The 17296-nt window shown below is 31.4% G+C and overlaps 1 long non-coding RNA gene across 1 annotated transcript; it reads left to right on the forward strand.

Annotated features, from left to right (window-relative positions):
- The first annotated feature begins 29 nt into the window (after nucleotides 1–29).
- LOC134261682 (uncharacterized) lies at nucleotides 30–1236 on the forward strand. The gene is made up of 3 exons (XR_009990863.1): nucleotides 30–140; nucleotides 739–911; nucleotides 1137–1236. It is a non-coding gene; the product is annotated as an uncharacterized LOC134261682 (long non-coding RNA).
- Nucleotides 1237–17296: the final 16060 nt, after the last annotated feature.

The raw sequence follows: 17296 nt of genomic DNA on the forward strand, positions 1-17296 counted from the left end.
AAACAAATCTCATGCGCGTGCCACATAAGTGATCCATCTTATGGTGTCCCTCTTTATATACCGGTAACGTGCATCAAGTTTCCGTTTGTTATGTTAATCTCATTAAATTAAAACGAGTGCAGGACTACAAAAGCATCAAGGTACGATTTCTTTTTTTTTTAAATAAATTACATTTTTTATCTGACATATTTTTTATTCTCACATCAGCATCTGCATTGAACTCAGCTATTGTATTCTCTATCGCTGTGCAACTTTACAGAGCATAAATGAATTGATTATCTATAAATGTTTCTTGAATAAGTGATTTACTTTCAGTAATTTAAAAATTTCTTTTTTAATCAACCAAATCTGTAGTTAATAAAAAAAATAGATTCACTCCCTGGGGCAAATTGCTCTGGCTCAGATAAAAATAAACGCTTATCTCGTGTTATATATGACATCAAAAGACTACTCAGCTGTATTGTATCGAATGAATCGGATAGAGATTGTATATGCATGCTTTGATTTTAAAAAATGACATAATAGATAAATTCGAATTCAAAATTACTCATCATCATAGCATATGAGTAAAAATGGCTTTTATCATCCATTGATCCAAATTTTAATGATGTCACCATGATATTAACCATGCGGTGCATTACAAATTGAGTTTAGGATTTCCGTACCGATATAACTATATACGGATTTCTTTATTTTTCAATACTTGAATCTACGTTATTATCCATATTTGTAACCTAGATGAAGTTCGTAAAGATTATAACACTGCTTGTGCTCATTATTGCATTCAACATGGGTGAGAACAATGTCAAATGCGATGAGATCAGCGTCATGGGTAACCAAGTGCTTCGGGACTGGTATTGCTGTAGAAGATTTAAATCACGATGTATAAAATGGTGCAGAAACAGGGAAAGGTAACTTTTTTTTTATAAATAGTGAATAAAATTTATATTCATCCGTAACTTACAATTGTGATTCCTTTTCGAAAAACGTTTTTTTTTTTCACAAATAAATCCAGTGTGAAGACAAAAGTGCATAAGCAAACAAAATGTCGCTGATTTGACAAAAAAATAAAAAGGACGATTAGTTCTTGGTTCATCTTTATTGATATTAAAAAAACTAGTTCTTTTTTTTTGTAGATGGATGCAATTTTGATCTGTCAGCGAAGAAATAAATCATGAAAATAAATGTTGGAATAATATACAATTGATATTGATTTTTGTTATGTTTGTTTATTAAGGAAGCATTAAATGATTGTTATTAATTAAAGAGTCAATTTTTCATGAAATAACAAACTTGCAAAAGAAAATTTTCTAAGAAAAAAAAACTGTTATATTGCATGTTTATACATCATTGGAAAATTCTCCATTATAAAAACAATGTGGAAACCCTTAATCTCTATTTTGTACTACATAATTTGTACTCGATTGTTTTTTCTCCTTCTATCTTTATTGGAAATGACTGTGTTCTTTTCTGAAAAATCTATAATGTCCATGGAGATCAGATATTCTAAAAATCCTCGGAATTTTGGTTGGCGCTAACAGTACCTCACTTAAGCAAACTTGATCATATTCATTTGTAGGAAGGTTTAAACAATAATGTCCACACTAGAAAAATAAAACATCTTGTGGCCATCAACACAATATTAAGATAAATCTATGAAGATTTAGCAATTTGCAAAAGATAATGACATTTTTTGTTAATATTCTACTTATGTCAAACGTAGTTTACATCAATGAAAAATAGCAAAATAGTTTCACAATTGCCTTATCCCGATCATAGCGCAGCATAATTTTTCCTGTTATTAAACGACAATTATCACTGAGGACCAAAAGAGATCTGGAGAAGATCATTGGAGATATAAAAAAGACACAACAAGTGATGGGGGGTTATGTTCCATAGATAGACAGGAGATAGACCAACATTGAAGTGTCCAGTGACGGCATTGTATGTGCATTTTCAGCTACTTCAGAGAGAATATTTATAGTTTTTTGCGGCAAAGGCAAATTCATTCGAACTTATTGCTGAATTTTTAAATAATATATAAAAGTAGATTCAGCGAGAAAAATTGATCATCTATGAATCCTCAAATTGGCTAGTAAATTATATTTTCAAAAAAAACAAACTCTAAGAAGAGTACTATAATTGTCATTCCATGTTATTTACAAAGATGTGTTGTTCATATATAATAAGACTTGAAATGTAAGTACGTCACCAAAAATATTGAGAGTAGAAAGGTGGGTGGGGAGGGGGTTGTTCAACCTCCAAAATATATGGGCTTTGTTTTTCTCGGAAAGGTTTTAAAAAAAGATAATTTTCAGACACTCTGGCTCTTCTCAATAAAAGAAACAATTAGAAAGACATAAAAAGAAAAGAATGGAAATAAATACCAAAATTAAAGAAAAAAAATTACTTGAACTTAACAGCCAACTCCTAAAGATCGCCCTTGAGTACACTAGACCGATTTACATGTACATGTACCTAACAGAGGTCCAAGAAAATTTTACATCAATTGTAAAATATTAAAACTAATTTTTAGCAAATAAATACAGCGATTGCCTCGTGTGTAAGATATACAAAAGAGCTTAATATGTTAATTCCTATGGCATGTCAAACGTTGCAATCAGCAAAAAAAATCAAGTCAAATAAATAAAAATAAATAAATAATTAAAATATTTTATTAATATAAATATAAATAAAATAAAAATGTCAGCAAATAAAATCCATCATTAAGGCAACTGCTCAGTTAAGTTTTTCTCACTTATTTAAAGATCATTATTTAAAAGCTGAATAAGCTACATTGCTTTTTGTGTGATCACGACAATGAGCATAAGGTGGTTATAACTAGCGGAGATGGGATAATAAGTTCTTCTTTAGACTTGATCAATAATTTTATAGAGGTTTGTGTTTGCTTTAATTTTTTACTCGCAATTTACATGATATGTTTCAATTAAATTTGAGCTTTATTCCGGTTTCTTATCTCCAATATATCATGAAACATTGAACAGGTAATTGCTGAAATGTTCAATATTAGATATGTTTCATAAAACCTCTAACATGTAATTGCTGAAATGTACATTATACATTTATTGCAAGGTAGTGAGTGAAATATGAAGATTTATTCAGCCAAGAAAAATTAATAATCCCCGAGGGCAGCGCCCGAAGGGAATATGATATTTCTTTCTGAAGCAAGCACAAACTTTTATTAATCAAACATTTTTTAGTTTATTAATTATTATGCGTACCCATTTGTAATATTTTACTATCCCAGGCCAGGATACTTAGTATTACAAAAATTACATTGTAACATATATTAATAAAAGCATTTCTAAAACATCCGAATTGGGAGAAGCGAATAATATTGTTGTTACATATCGTTGATCGATTAATTTACCACTGGGAAGTTCTATAAATGATGTATTGTTTGAAGTTCTAAACTTTCAGCTTTTTGTTTGTTCTTACTAACCTTGTAGCACATGTTGCATTTATGATGCATCTGTGTTTTTTTTTCAAAAGCATATTAAATGTTTTTTTTTTTAGTCAAACATTCAAAAAGATCAAAACCCTATAATGAAATAGGAAATTATAGATGTTTAGCATATTTAGCATAAAATCTATAAACCTATTAATCAATATACATGTACAATCAATATATTATATTGCTTCGTCAGAATCAAGGAAGATAATACAATAAAATGTCCCATTGCTTTTACCAAAGAATATTTATAATAAAAACCCAACAATGATTAAGCGTATCACTGCAATTTTTATTATGAACTATTGTTCGGCATAAAAACAATGAACATTCATACCATTCAATGGGAATTGGTCATATACTATACAACAGCAAATAAGCTGCATACATGTACACAAGACAGCAATATCTCAATATTTATAAATCAACAATAAAACAACATTGTAGATACTAATCATAAAATGAGGTTTACTTTAAGAATTAACCGACTGCTCACAGACTTTTCTTTTTACTTATTTGAAGATCATTATTTTAAACTATGAACTAATTACCGTAACAGTTGTTCTGTTTGTCCTATCATGACAATGAGCACAAGGTGGTTATAAGTGGTGAACAGGGAATGATAAGTCCTTCTTGGGACATATTCCAAAGGTTTATAGGGTTTTGTGTTTGCTTTGCTGTTTGCTTTGCTCGCGATCTGCATGTAATATTGCAATTGCGTGATTATTGTTTGTTATCTCCATATTTCACGAAACATTGAAAAGGTAGCTGCTGACATACAATGTTATAAAATATGTTTCATGAAACATTGAGCAGGTAATTGCTGAAATGTACATCATGAATAATTATGTTTTATGAAACATTGAACAGGTAATTGCTGAAATGTACATCATGAATAATTATGTTTTATGAAACATTGAACAGGTAATTGCTGAAATGTACATTATGAATAATTATGTTTTATGAAACATTGAACAGGTAATTGCTGAAATGTACAATATGATCAAGTTCTTGAGATACTGTATGTATTTTTCTCTCTAGTGAATGTTTTTCGGTGAAAATTTGCATTAGACAAACACTAAGGATTTAAAAACGAAATAGATATTTTACAAATATAAAATTTTTTCTCTTCAATTGCATATTGATGTGTCAATGGTTTGGGTACACGGTCACACAGTCACGTAATCAGATATTGAAAATGTGTAGCACCAACGTTCACACTCTAGGTGGATCAAAAATAAAAGTCAAAATAATTTATTTTCTCCCCTCCCCGCTTGAAAACGCCGAAGGCCTTCTCAGAAGATTTGATCACGTACCGACCCACTTCAATTCCCATTGAAGTTTATAAACTTGTTATTTATTACTTATATATCCATTTGAGATGGACAATTAAATATTAAATTAAATATATTATGATATAAATATTGCATATTACCGGTCGCCGTAGATTTTCGTCAAAAGTACGCAAGGTGTAAATCGGCTTGAAAGGCGGTTACGCTTCGAATTCGTCAGGCTAAGAATTCTATTTCGAAGGGAATATTTAGTTAAAGGCTACTTGTGATTAGTAATAGAAAACAGATTCTTCTCTGGGAATATTTTTATTTGTGAAAATTGATCATTCATGCTGAAAAGAAACAAGAAACACCGACGAAGTTTGATGATAAAAAGTTGGAGGAATTTCGGTCGCCTGAAAGGGATGGATGGATCCGATGGATTGAGACACTTATTCGAGCCAGATAATTTGCAATGAAGTACTTAATTTGATCGACAACATTTAATCTACGATTTCAGTAACTAAAGGCATATTGATGATGCTAACACGGAGACACTGGAGACAGTTTAAAATGAAGTAAGACAGCGCCGATCGAGATTTTTTTTCAGCTGTTCGTGGCGTGATTGCAATGCTTTCAATTGATATTTTCCAACAGATTTACACATTTATCGTGAGTAGAATTTAATGGAAAATATAGTTTTAGCCTATATCATGAAGATTTAACTTAGGGTCTAACAAAAATAAAGATAAACGAAAAAGTTTGAGACTGTGCAGCTTACGAAAGTGACCTACAACTTGTAAACAAATGCTAGTTTCTATCGGTATATTCTCTATGTACACAGGTTAAATCGATCGCCAAAAATGTATGAAGTACTTGTTCACGTTATAAATAAAAAAAATTGTTTTACTTGCTTATTTTGTTCATTTTTATACATGTAGGGCAAGTAATGTCATATTGATGTACCGGTAGATATTATTGCGCCGTGTGATTAGGTCACGTATTGAGCTCTGACAAACTTCATACAGAATTGAAGATATTTTCTCTCTGTACGTTTATATAGTGGCAAGATACCACAAATGTACATATTAAGAAATAAAAAAACGTCGACCCATGTTGCATATATTTCCTATAGATCAGGGGCCCGTTTCATCAAAAGTCGTAAAGTTAAGCCTTAACTTAAGCGTACTTCCGGGGCTTACGCCAAAATTTAGTCGGGCGTAATTTGCGTTTCAACAAGTGGCGTAAGTGTAGTCGTAAAAGATACGCTTAGTCGCAGGACTAAGTCCTTGACAACGTTGCATTGCGCAGGCGCAAGAACACAAACATTGTCCAATGCGTATTTTAAACAGGAATAAACTGAGGCACGTCAAAGTACAGAATAAAACAATTTATAGATAAATGAATGCTTGCACTAATTGAAACATGCATGGATTTATAGAGTCATGTAAGAGATACGTATCTTATAAAAAATCGATTTTAATTTTTTTTTTTTTACAACATTTCAATAATAAGTCCTATAAATTGAAAGGAAAAAAGGGATCGTACTTGTATTTCAGAATTAAGCTAAACTGTTTATTTTGCAATTTTAATTACAGCCCCCCCCCTCTTCCCTAAATAGATACAGGTTAATGACTTCGCCTTTGATAATCAATTTCATGATTCGATAAATACTGATTCTACTGATAAATGCTAATAATTGAGTTTGAGACAGAATAAGATTTTAAAACTTTTTTTTCATACAAATGTATATAAGTGTATATTTGCAAGCAAAAATAATGTACAAAAATGCCAAGGGTTTACATATGTACACATTTTGAGTCAAAAAATAATTTTTACACGTTTACTCATGTGAGGCCATCCTCCCTTATAGTCTATTAAAATTTTGTAAATGCAATTGATTTATTATAATATTGTTATTGTTTATTAAAACGACACAAATGTACATAAAACAATTTAGAAATACTAGACTCTAGGTAAATGCTGTCACAGAATTTTTTTTACAATCTGCAGCTTGAATTTAATGTACCGTTTCACAAGTACGCAGTTTACAAGTACGTAGAGAGAGAGAGAGAGAGAGAGAGAGAGAGAGAGAGAGAGAGAGAGAGAGAGAGAGAGAGAGAGAGAGAGAGATTCGGATGACAACAAAATAATATATTCGTAAAGAAATTCTCTGCTTGTGTGTTCTCTGTCTTTAAAATTGAATTGCAGATATACTCTTTATTTTCTTTTTCATAAAAAATCAAGTTATTCGAGAAATAAAAAATGTATATTTTCATTTTATACGTGCTTTAAATGCGGTCGGATTATCTAATACGATGTAAGATTTACTCTTTAAGACGAAATCATGAAAAATAAAGATATCTTCTGTATTAATCTTTGTCTGAGAAAAAAATATTTTAGGAATAATTCATTTTTTGAAATTAACTGTGTAAATATCACCGTCTTACATCAATATAATAAAAGTACAATGTAATAAATCAAATATTTTCGCCATTTAAAAAATCTCTTATTGTCTATGAGACCCCCCCCCCCTACCCGGGTTCCGTCATAGATTTGCTGAGGACTTCACTTGTTCCAGATACCTAAAAAAATAATTACATTCGCCCCTATCTCTGTACATTAAATGTTTATTAATCTGCAAATTCGGGAGGTTTTGGACCTTCTCTCCTATCCCCTCTACATCCAAGCATGTGCATGGACGAGGAGTAAACATGATTAAAAAACCTACTTGGTTTCAAGATGAGTTATTTTTTCTTAAATGTAGAAATTTACCAGATAGAGGATTACTGTGCTTTTGAAACCAATTTTTAATAGACAATAGACAAATAATAGACAATTTTAATGGAATGAAACAGAATATATACCTAGAGGTACTTTGGGCTTGCAATGGCCTCACTAAATGATACACCCATCCTCGCATTTGAATATAATGGCAGTGTCCATGTTTTGCTATGGGAAACCCAAAATATGTGTCGGATCAAAACGTACAATAAGGCACAATGGCAATATTTTATAATGAATCTGTGAATGACTCATTAAATTTCATTTAAAAGTACCCTCTCGATTTTTATGCGGGGGTATAAATATAGTACATGTAAAGTCGATTTACAATACCTTATACATATACAATACAACAATCAAATGGATACGAATGCATTATCGACATGAAATACGTAAGATATGGTGGTCGAAGAAATCTCTAAAAAGAAATTCTTTTCTTCTCAGAAGAAATGTATTAAAGTATTAAGAACGTTATTACTCCAATCAACTACGTCCCCAAGTGGTTGTAGCAGCCCCCCCCCCCTTCTTCAAAGTATGTACAATTAAATAATGTATTGTTTTTATTTAAAAGGCTTCTTAGAACCGTAGTTTTTCTTTAGAACTCGCTAAATTGGTTTAAAATCAGTAAAATTGCTTAATTTTAACTTTACGCCCGGACTTACGCCTACCCATGGGTAGACGTAAAATTTTGGCCTAAATTTAGTCAGGCGTAACGATACACTCTTTCATGAAACGCAACTCTTCGTGCTAGTCCCAACTTTACACCGGCGTAGCGCTACGACTGGGCGTACGACCTTTGATGAAACGGGCCCCAGACGTTTGCATTCTTGTTTTATTGAATCCTTATAAATTTTTTCGAATTTTCAGGAAGGGGAGTGGAAAATGACCCCAATTTTTTTTCGAAGAATCCTCGTGATCTTTCTGTAAAAAAGTTTGAAGGCATTTTTCTGGAAACTGTTTATAGCATACCTACTAAATATATAAATGAATTAGTTTAGATTTACGTAAGTCCATTCGAGGGAAAAGAGTACATGTACACCAATACTTGCATTTATACATACAATTAACCTAATGAAAAATCCACGACACTTGTTGCAAAGGAAAAAACACTTTGCCAAACATACAAAGTCTACTGCTTAAGAACTTCCTTTCACCTTGACTGTTCTATTTAATATACAACGGTAAATCAGAAACGTTTTCATTTCTGAACACTGCATTTGGAGATTCAAAACAGTACAAGGTAAAGTATAAACGAGTAGCTAGCATGACTTTATTTTTTTTTAAATGCATGTGTATAGCGATTTTTTGGAAATGTTTTTGAGGTCTTTGTTTTTAATTTGAAATAAAAGCGTTTTAAGAATTATGTTGTTACCAATTAATAAACCATGAGTGTCGATAATAATTTTTCAAAATAATTTTTGTGCTGTTTTTGTAATTAGAAATAATTTAAACTTAAGAACAAATAATATAAACATTTTTTGTCTTTGGAGGAGACTTAATATAATATCATGGCACAAGTTTAGAAAAGTGGATAATTCTTTGATTTTATTCTCCTTAGAACTGGAAAATGAAATAGACTTAGGAAATATTGGTAATATAAAAAAAAAACAAATATAGACAAATTACAATCAGTACAGGTTTACAGGTGAAACAAATTTCAGAATGTGTTATCTTGGTTCAAAACGTGTACATTTTAATATAATATTAAGAAAAATATATCAAGCCAGGTGAATTTTAAAAAGAAAATCAAAATGACAAAAAAAAAATCAGCAATATCATATAGGCAAAATTTTACCATTTTTGCTTTCCCTAATAAAATTCACTTGGTTTCGTATATTTTTTATTTATCATTTTATATTATCATTTTGCGCGCACGTGCGTGCATGTGCTCGCACGTGTAACACGTGAAATGACCAATATAATTGATATAGCCTTCACTTTTTAAATTTTTGAACATAGTCATACATTATGAAGATCTACCGCATGCTATATAAGAATAATCATGAACGCACGCACATGCACGTGTGCTGCAATCTGATTGGCTAAAACTTTAAATGCCTAAAACTTTCTTGGTTCTCAATAAATCAGGTTTAAATTTCGAATATGGATATATATAATGAATGCCTACATAATACTCCTATCAAAAGTAAATGCAAGGACGTGCATGCACATGCGCACGCACACAATGCGTTAAACGACCAGTTTTATACTTGAGTTTTTTATGTTCATGCAGAATTAAGAACTTCTAAATGTCAAGACATGTAACATACTGAAGCAGATCTTTCGACCCTTGACCTTGAAACTTAGGTCAAGGTCGTTGGTAACCTGAATAAAATGTTGATAAAAGCTATTTACCAAAATGACCTTGACCTATGAACTTGAAATCGACCTTAACCTTTGTATTAAAATATTTGATGTTAGTTTCCAAAGTATATAGAAATTATTAATTTATACAGAAAAAAACAAAATCGAAAGTAGAGACAATCAAGTAATTCATTTATGAAAGCGTGTTTCCTCTTAGTGTTATATAATAATAGTCTATTGAACTTTTTATGACTAATATAATAAGGATTTAACTTGAAACGTGATTGTACATTTTTTTTTTGCTGGACACGAGTACGTTTTTATTAAGTTTTAAGGCATCTTATTAATTAAAAATTCTGTATGCGATAAATAACTAATGATAATTTATGGAAAAGTATAACAAAGTACAACAAATATTTCAAAAGAAAGTTGATTTAATTCATTTAATAAGGGCAATGAAAATGTTTAAAATATTTATCATCAGAAATGTGACACACCGTGTTACACGGTGCACAGAAACGCTGACTTCAAAGACGCCGACAAGGTTCGAGGTCCACGCTAAAGCGTGGACTTGCTGTCCAAGGGGCCCCGTGTTTTTTGCGGAAAACTCGAGGCCTGTATTGTACTTTGGTTGAATTATAGGTTTAAAAAAAGTACATATATATGAAATAACAAACCCTTCGACGTGTTTTCCTGTTGTTAATGTTTTAGCAGGTCGTTCAGTCTGGATAAGGGTTTTACATAGCGCTACACAAAATTTTAGGTCTCTCGCTGCTCCGCCTTAACGTCAAAATCCATTTTTTCGTCGTAATCAGATTCCTATACCACGCTTTATTTTTTTTAAGGATCTCCATATTCCTGATCAGAATTCCAACAAAAATTTGATACATAAATTGAATTATTTTTGCTCTTAGTATGGGTCCAATAAGGGGTTGAACGTTGGTGATACATATTTTTAATATCTGATTTCGTGACTGATCCAGGTACCCTTACCATTGACACAAGTTTATGCCACTGAAGAAAAGAAATTTAATATTTGTAAATTATATCTTGTTTTTATGAATTTTTAATGTTTGTCAAACGTACATGAAAATTTTCACCGAAAGATGTTCATTAGAAAGAAAAATATACACAATGTCTAAATAATTTCCGAACAGCCCTCGTATTAAGGCAGGTATACACGGTAAGATTTGTATTATAAGATTTGTATTATAATACAAAATCTTACTGTGTATACACTCTTAATACAGTGTATCATAAGATTTTTCGAATCTTATAAGATTGTATTAAGAATAGAGCAATGTTCTATTTCCTAATACAAGTCTTAACTCACCTTTCACTTTCAACCAATCAAATGTACTCACATTGGGGGTCATCCTATTTATATTATTACTAAATAAAGCACATGGTAAATAATAATGGCCGACTTTTCGAGTAAAGGTATCGAAAAACTCGCGGTTTTATGGGAAGTGGAAGAGGACTTGTGGAATATATCAAACTGTAGCTACCACAAAAGAGATGCTAGAAGCAGAGCTTATTATTATCATTTTATTATTTTGACAGAGAGAGAAATATGACAGGAGAAAACACGTGGGAATAATCTTATAAGATATGTATTAGCGTGTGTACAAGAAAGTATTATAATACAAAAGTATTATAATACTTGTATTATACTACAAATCTCATCGTGTATACCGGCCTTAAATTGTTGATACAAGATCGTTTTTCCCTACGTATGCATTCATACGTAGTACATATCAGATACATGATTATACTAAGTGAATTAATTATTTTGAAAGAATTTAAATATACACGTATATGTACTGTGTCTAGAATAATTTTTAAAAAAAATACGTATCAGACTCGCACATAAATTCTGCTCTTTGATACCGATACTCCGCGAATCATTGGACAGGTTCAGATAAGGATTATTGCAGTAAGACTAACACTGAAAATCTGTAATTATGTTAAATATGGGGATAAAAATTAAATGCGGTAAACTCGAAAATCTACTGAACAGGCAGAGATGATAATCTGGTAAATTTCATTCATAAAAATAGTGATCAACTTAGTAAACACGCTAAGTACAAAAATCACAGCCGAATTTTTGGCAAGAGAAATATACTTACTTCAGTAAGAATATTACTTCATTCTGCAATATATCGTGTGAAAAATGAAAAGAGAAAAAAAAAACGGTTTGAGAAAACATAGATATTTAGCGAGTTTTAAAAATGCCCCCCCCCCTTCTAAAAAGCGATACGAATCAGCTGGTTAAAACTTTATCAGAAGTCTGTAAATTCATGTTGTTTTATTTTTTAATCTTAATCTGTGGAATACATGCTTATTTTTGTCTGAAAAAGGATAAATAATTTAACAAAGTACATGTAAGTTTATAATCCTTGTTGTAGTGAAACCTGGAAGATGAATTTCGCATTATATCAGTTGAGTGTGTTACATGTATACACTTGCTGTGGTCAGAGCTAAAGAATTTGAAAGGTGTGATAAACATACGCGCCCCTCGCCCACCGGCAGAGACCCAATGTATTTTTTAAACAGGTGCGACTCGGAACTGACCATAAGATTGTTTCAAATCACAAGAGAAATTCTGTCCGCGTAAACAGACTTTCAAGGTCACCTAGCGTCATGGGATTTTGATTGGCAGGTGATGCACGAGAATTTTGTGCATACAGCATATACACAGAACGAAGTGATTGCATTAAATGATTGCATTAATGAACAAAAGTTGTGGCAATTAAATAGAATAATTATTATAGAATGATTAATTGTGACCCCCGTAACTTAAATAAAACGAAGAATTAAAAAAAAACTACACTCTATTAGAAGGGAGTTGTATGAGTCTCTCTCTCTCTCTCTCTCTCTCTCTGGTATTGCTTTTTATACACTTTACAAAAAAAGAAAACTTATTAGAATATAGTCAATCTTTTTAAAATAATTACTTACATTGAAAGGATTTTAAAAACATAACGTAGTGAATACTACTCTATGAAAATAAAGTTTGCTGTTACGAGAAATGCGCTTTGAAATTGCATTAATTTTGTGTTTCTGCTGACAATTTTCGCATCCACATTCAGAATAATTCAAGATGAACAAAATAAATGTATTTTAATAAGGAATATGTATAATAATGCTTGGATCGTACACGAGTACTGTACATGTTAAAACCATGAACGTAAATACAGCTCGGATTTTATACTATACAGTGTATGTGTCACGAATGCAGCTCTCCGCCATTTTGTCTTCCTTTGTTACATGAGATTAAATTATTCATTTAAAATAAAATTCATAATTTTGATTTTGTAACGTGGATAAATAATTTTACTAAAATATAAATTTCTAGACACATTCAAATGAAAATCATTCAATTTTTTTTGTTTACCGCTATCTACTCTCACTATCATGCGTGCCATTCAGAGTCCAATATCTGGTAGAATAAAAACGATTATATATATACATAAATTAAAGTTATAAACTGTCATCAAAATTTATTCTTAAATTTTTATCAGAAAAAAAAAACGATTTTATCTGTAATACTATATACACGGTGCAGCTTGGAGGAGAATTTTCTGGACACGCAGTGCGACACGGAGCGAAATTTACTGGACACGGTGTGACACGGAGGACATTAGCTGAGATTTTTCTAGACACGGTGCGGCACGGTGTGCCTACCTGTATATTTCAAATCCACACACACTGTGCTACACCGTGTACACGGTGTAACACAGAGCGTTTCACACGGTGTTTTTTTCACCGAGCGATGCGGAAAACTCGTGGCCTGTACTGTATAATCCAACGCTCCGGACGACCATCAATTTTTACCGCTACGGAATTAAAAACGTTGGCCCTCCCTGCATAAATCGACACTGCATACTAAATCATCCTGTATTTATGACGCATGAAAAAAATTAAACAAGTGTAGCAACAGAACATTTTTTTTAAAAGAATCGTTTAAGAATATAGACAGTTTGATTTTTGTATGGTTCATGTATAATAACAAAGGAAGGAGAGTAAATGCTTCCCGATCGTTCACATGCGAAAACATCCCCGGCTACCTTGACGTTAAAATGACGTACTGATGCTGCTCCGGGTGGATAGACATATGCATGTTTATGATTTCACCAGAAATTATCTACTTATCCTAGAAATTAGAAATTTTGCATCGCTGTTTAATTTGTTCTTCGTTCAAGGTTGACAATTTTTTTCTGAATTTATCTCTGTCTCTTATGGAGTAAAAGTAAATTTCTCAATAATTTCCGAACAGCCCTCGTATATCTGAATTTTTTTTGATTCGCGGGATAGAAAGATATGTTAATCGCTTAACCAACATGCCATAATCATCTTGCATATGCATGTGCATGTACGTGTGCGCGCATGCAAAAGGTTAAACGATATATAGTTGATAGTTGATATCACTGTAACTTTTATATTCTTAAATGAAATCCTTGGATACTTAGCATATTTATAAAAAGTCTTATAGGAATGAGGCACGGAAAGGGACATGGGAGCGTTTGGGGAACATCTGTAACGGTCCCCGTTACAATTAGCACTAGTTGATTTATGACATTAACTTGTACTGGATATCATCAAGATATTAAACATCGTTTGGCTACATTGTATTCTTTCTTTAAGAAAAAAATATTTCTTTCTAAGGTCTGTTCCTTAATATAATAAATTAACTCTTCTCGATTTCGCCTCAATAAATTCAATATGTTAAACTGTGTTTGCTTGTACAAAGCAGAAACTTTACTTGCGGCACATTCCTCATGATTTTTCTTAAAGACAATAAGGGAACATGTATTTACGTCTCAAAACAGTACACTGGATGTTGCTAGATAAAAAATTGATTTAACGAGGCCGAGTCTAATTCGAGTGCGCATCACTTTGCGTAGCTTTTTAATTTCATGCAGTCATTTGTGTGACAGTACACCTTTTAAAAGGTTTTTATACAAAATTAACATTATTTGCAACTCCTACTGATCTGAAAATGTGATTATACGACAATTATTGGAAAAAGAACTTTGAAATGGCTCTAACAACGTCACCATTTTCGGATTTTGTAAGCAATGCATGACGCTGAAGAATGACGCAGGACTCGCTTGTATGTTAAAGACCTCCATGGATATTTTACTAAAAACTGATGACATAACTGACAAAACATACTAGCAATATAAAAATTGCTATTTATGCCGAAAAGAACTGTATGCACCGATAATTCATCAGCAAAGATATGTATTTCTAGAGTAATATGGCAATTTTACAGGTATTTGTCTTCGAAAAAATAAACTTAGGAATTACTACCTAGACTAATCGAGATGGTGAACTTTTTTGAAATTTCACAATTTGGTGACCTTTTACATTTACTTTCATTTACTTGAATGAAAAGGAAATCGCTAGGGCAGAAGTACAAAATATATGAAAAAAATGTAATAATTTGGCTATTTTCCAACAAATTCCCATAGTGTCCAATAGTAAAGTTTGACAACATTTACGATGGCCCACTAAGAAATCGGGGTGGTAAACATTCGATTTTTTAATCCTAAAACAATTAATATAACAGTAAAAATTAATTATCAAAAAAATATCAAAATCCCTAGGGCAGAAATAATTAGACTCGGCCTGGTTAAAATGACATGCCAAAAATCTAATCTTTGAATTCATATGCTTGAATTGTATTGTTTATTAAATCGATGTTAATTTCATTTTAACAGATGAAGTTGATGCAAGTCGTCATTTTGGTTTTGCTACTTTTTGTGCTTAATGCCATTGCAGCACGATTGCAAGGAGAACATGGTTTTATAAGCCCGGAACACAATGCATCGTCTCCTTGGATTGATTGGTGGAAATGTTGTCCTGGATGGTAATTTTATTTTAAGTTTTTGCAAATAATTTATTCAACGTGTAGAAATATTATGGAACACAACCGCACATATGCACACCATCATACACACACACAATGAGAGAGAGAGGGGGGGAGATAACTTCTGAAAAACAGAAAAAAAATTGAATAACAAATTTCGTTGGTTTTTGCATCATGTTGCGCAATTATGATTATTAAGAAAAGCTTTTTTAACACAAATATATTTTCAAAGGAAGTTTTCAGATTTTTAAAACAATATAACATGTATAATAAAACCTTTTTATTTTAAATTCAAAGACTTTACAAAAGAAATGAAACAGGTTAAGAACAGTGATCGATCTCCAAGAAAAAAATCAAATGCTGTATCTAGTATCTAATAGGTTAATACATCCTTCGCCGTCCAGTCATATCCATCGGAAGTCTTATGTATATGAATATGTAGATGGGATAACCCGTAGTCAAATTTTGCATAATAAACAAAGTCTTACAATTTGTTATCCAATATGTCAGTTAACATACAAATCCAATAACATGTTTAAGTATCTACATGTAACAAACAAATATATGATTTATGTAAGGCCTAGAGCATTAATTGAGAGTTGAATCTAAAAAAAGATGTTGAAATCCACAAAACGTCAACTTATTTAATTTAAGCTTTCCATCATGTTATTGAGTAATTTTAGGAGGGGGCGTAAAACACGAATTGCAGTTTCTTATGGTAAATGACTACATTGATAAGAAAAATTAATGATAACAAGTAACAGCTTTTTAAAAAGCTTGCCTGACTAATGATATAACCTATAAGCATGATAACCCTAACAAAAAATACTATAGTTAACTATAGTGATAACTTTGACACTTTGAAAACTTTGATTAACTATAGTGATAACTTTGACACTTTGAAAACTTTGATTAACTATAGTGATAACTTTGACACTTTGAAAACTTTGATCAACTATAGTGATAACTTTGACACTTTGAAAACTTTGAATAACTGTAGTGATAACTTTGACACTTTGAAAACTTTGATTAACTATAGTGATAACCTTGACACTTTGAAAACTTTGATTAACTATAGTGATAACTTTGACACTTTGAAAAACTTTTATTAACTGTAGTGATAACTTTGCCACTTTGAAAAACTTTGATTAACTGTAGTGATAACTTTGACACTTTGAAAAACTTTGACGAAAACTTTTACACTTTGAAAAACTTTGGCGAAAGCTTTGACACTTTGAAAAACTTTGGCGAAAACTTTAACATTTTGAAAAACTTTGACGAAAACTTTGACACTTTGAAAAACTTTGACGAAAACTTTGACACTTTGAAAAACTTTGGCGAAAGCTTAGACACTTTAAAAAACTTTGGCAAAAACTTTGACATTTTGAAAAACTTTACCGAAAACTTTGACACTTTGAAAAGCTTTATCGAAAACTTTGACACTTTGAAAAACTTTGACACTTTAATTTACTAAAGTTAATTATAGTAAACTATAGTTAACTATAGTTAACTATAGTATTTTTGGTTAGGGAAGTTATAAACGTTTTCATTGGGGGGGGGGGTTAAATTGTTTCTCTAGAGTAAATTATG

The sequence above is a fragment of the Saccostrea cucullata genome, unplaced genomic scaffold (genome assembly GCF_032062105.1).
Source record: "Saccostrea cucullata isolate Sc308-1 unplaced genomic scaffold, CSIRO_AGI_Scuc_v1 ctg12481, whole genome shotgun sequence".
In the NCBI taxonomy this organism is placed as follows: Eukaryota; Metazoa; Mollusca; class Bivalvia; order Ostreida; family Ostreidae; genus Saccostrea; species Saccostrea cuccullata.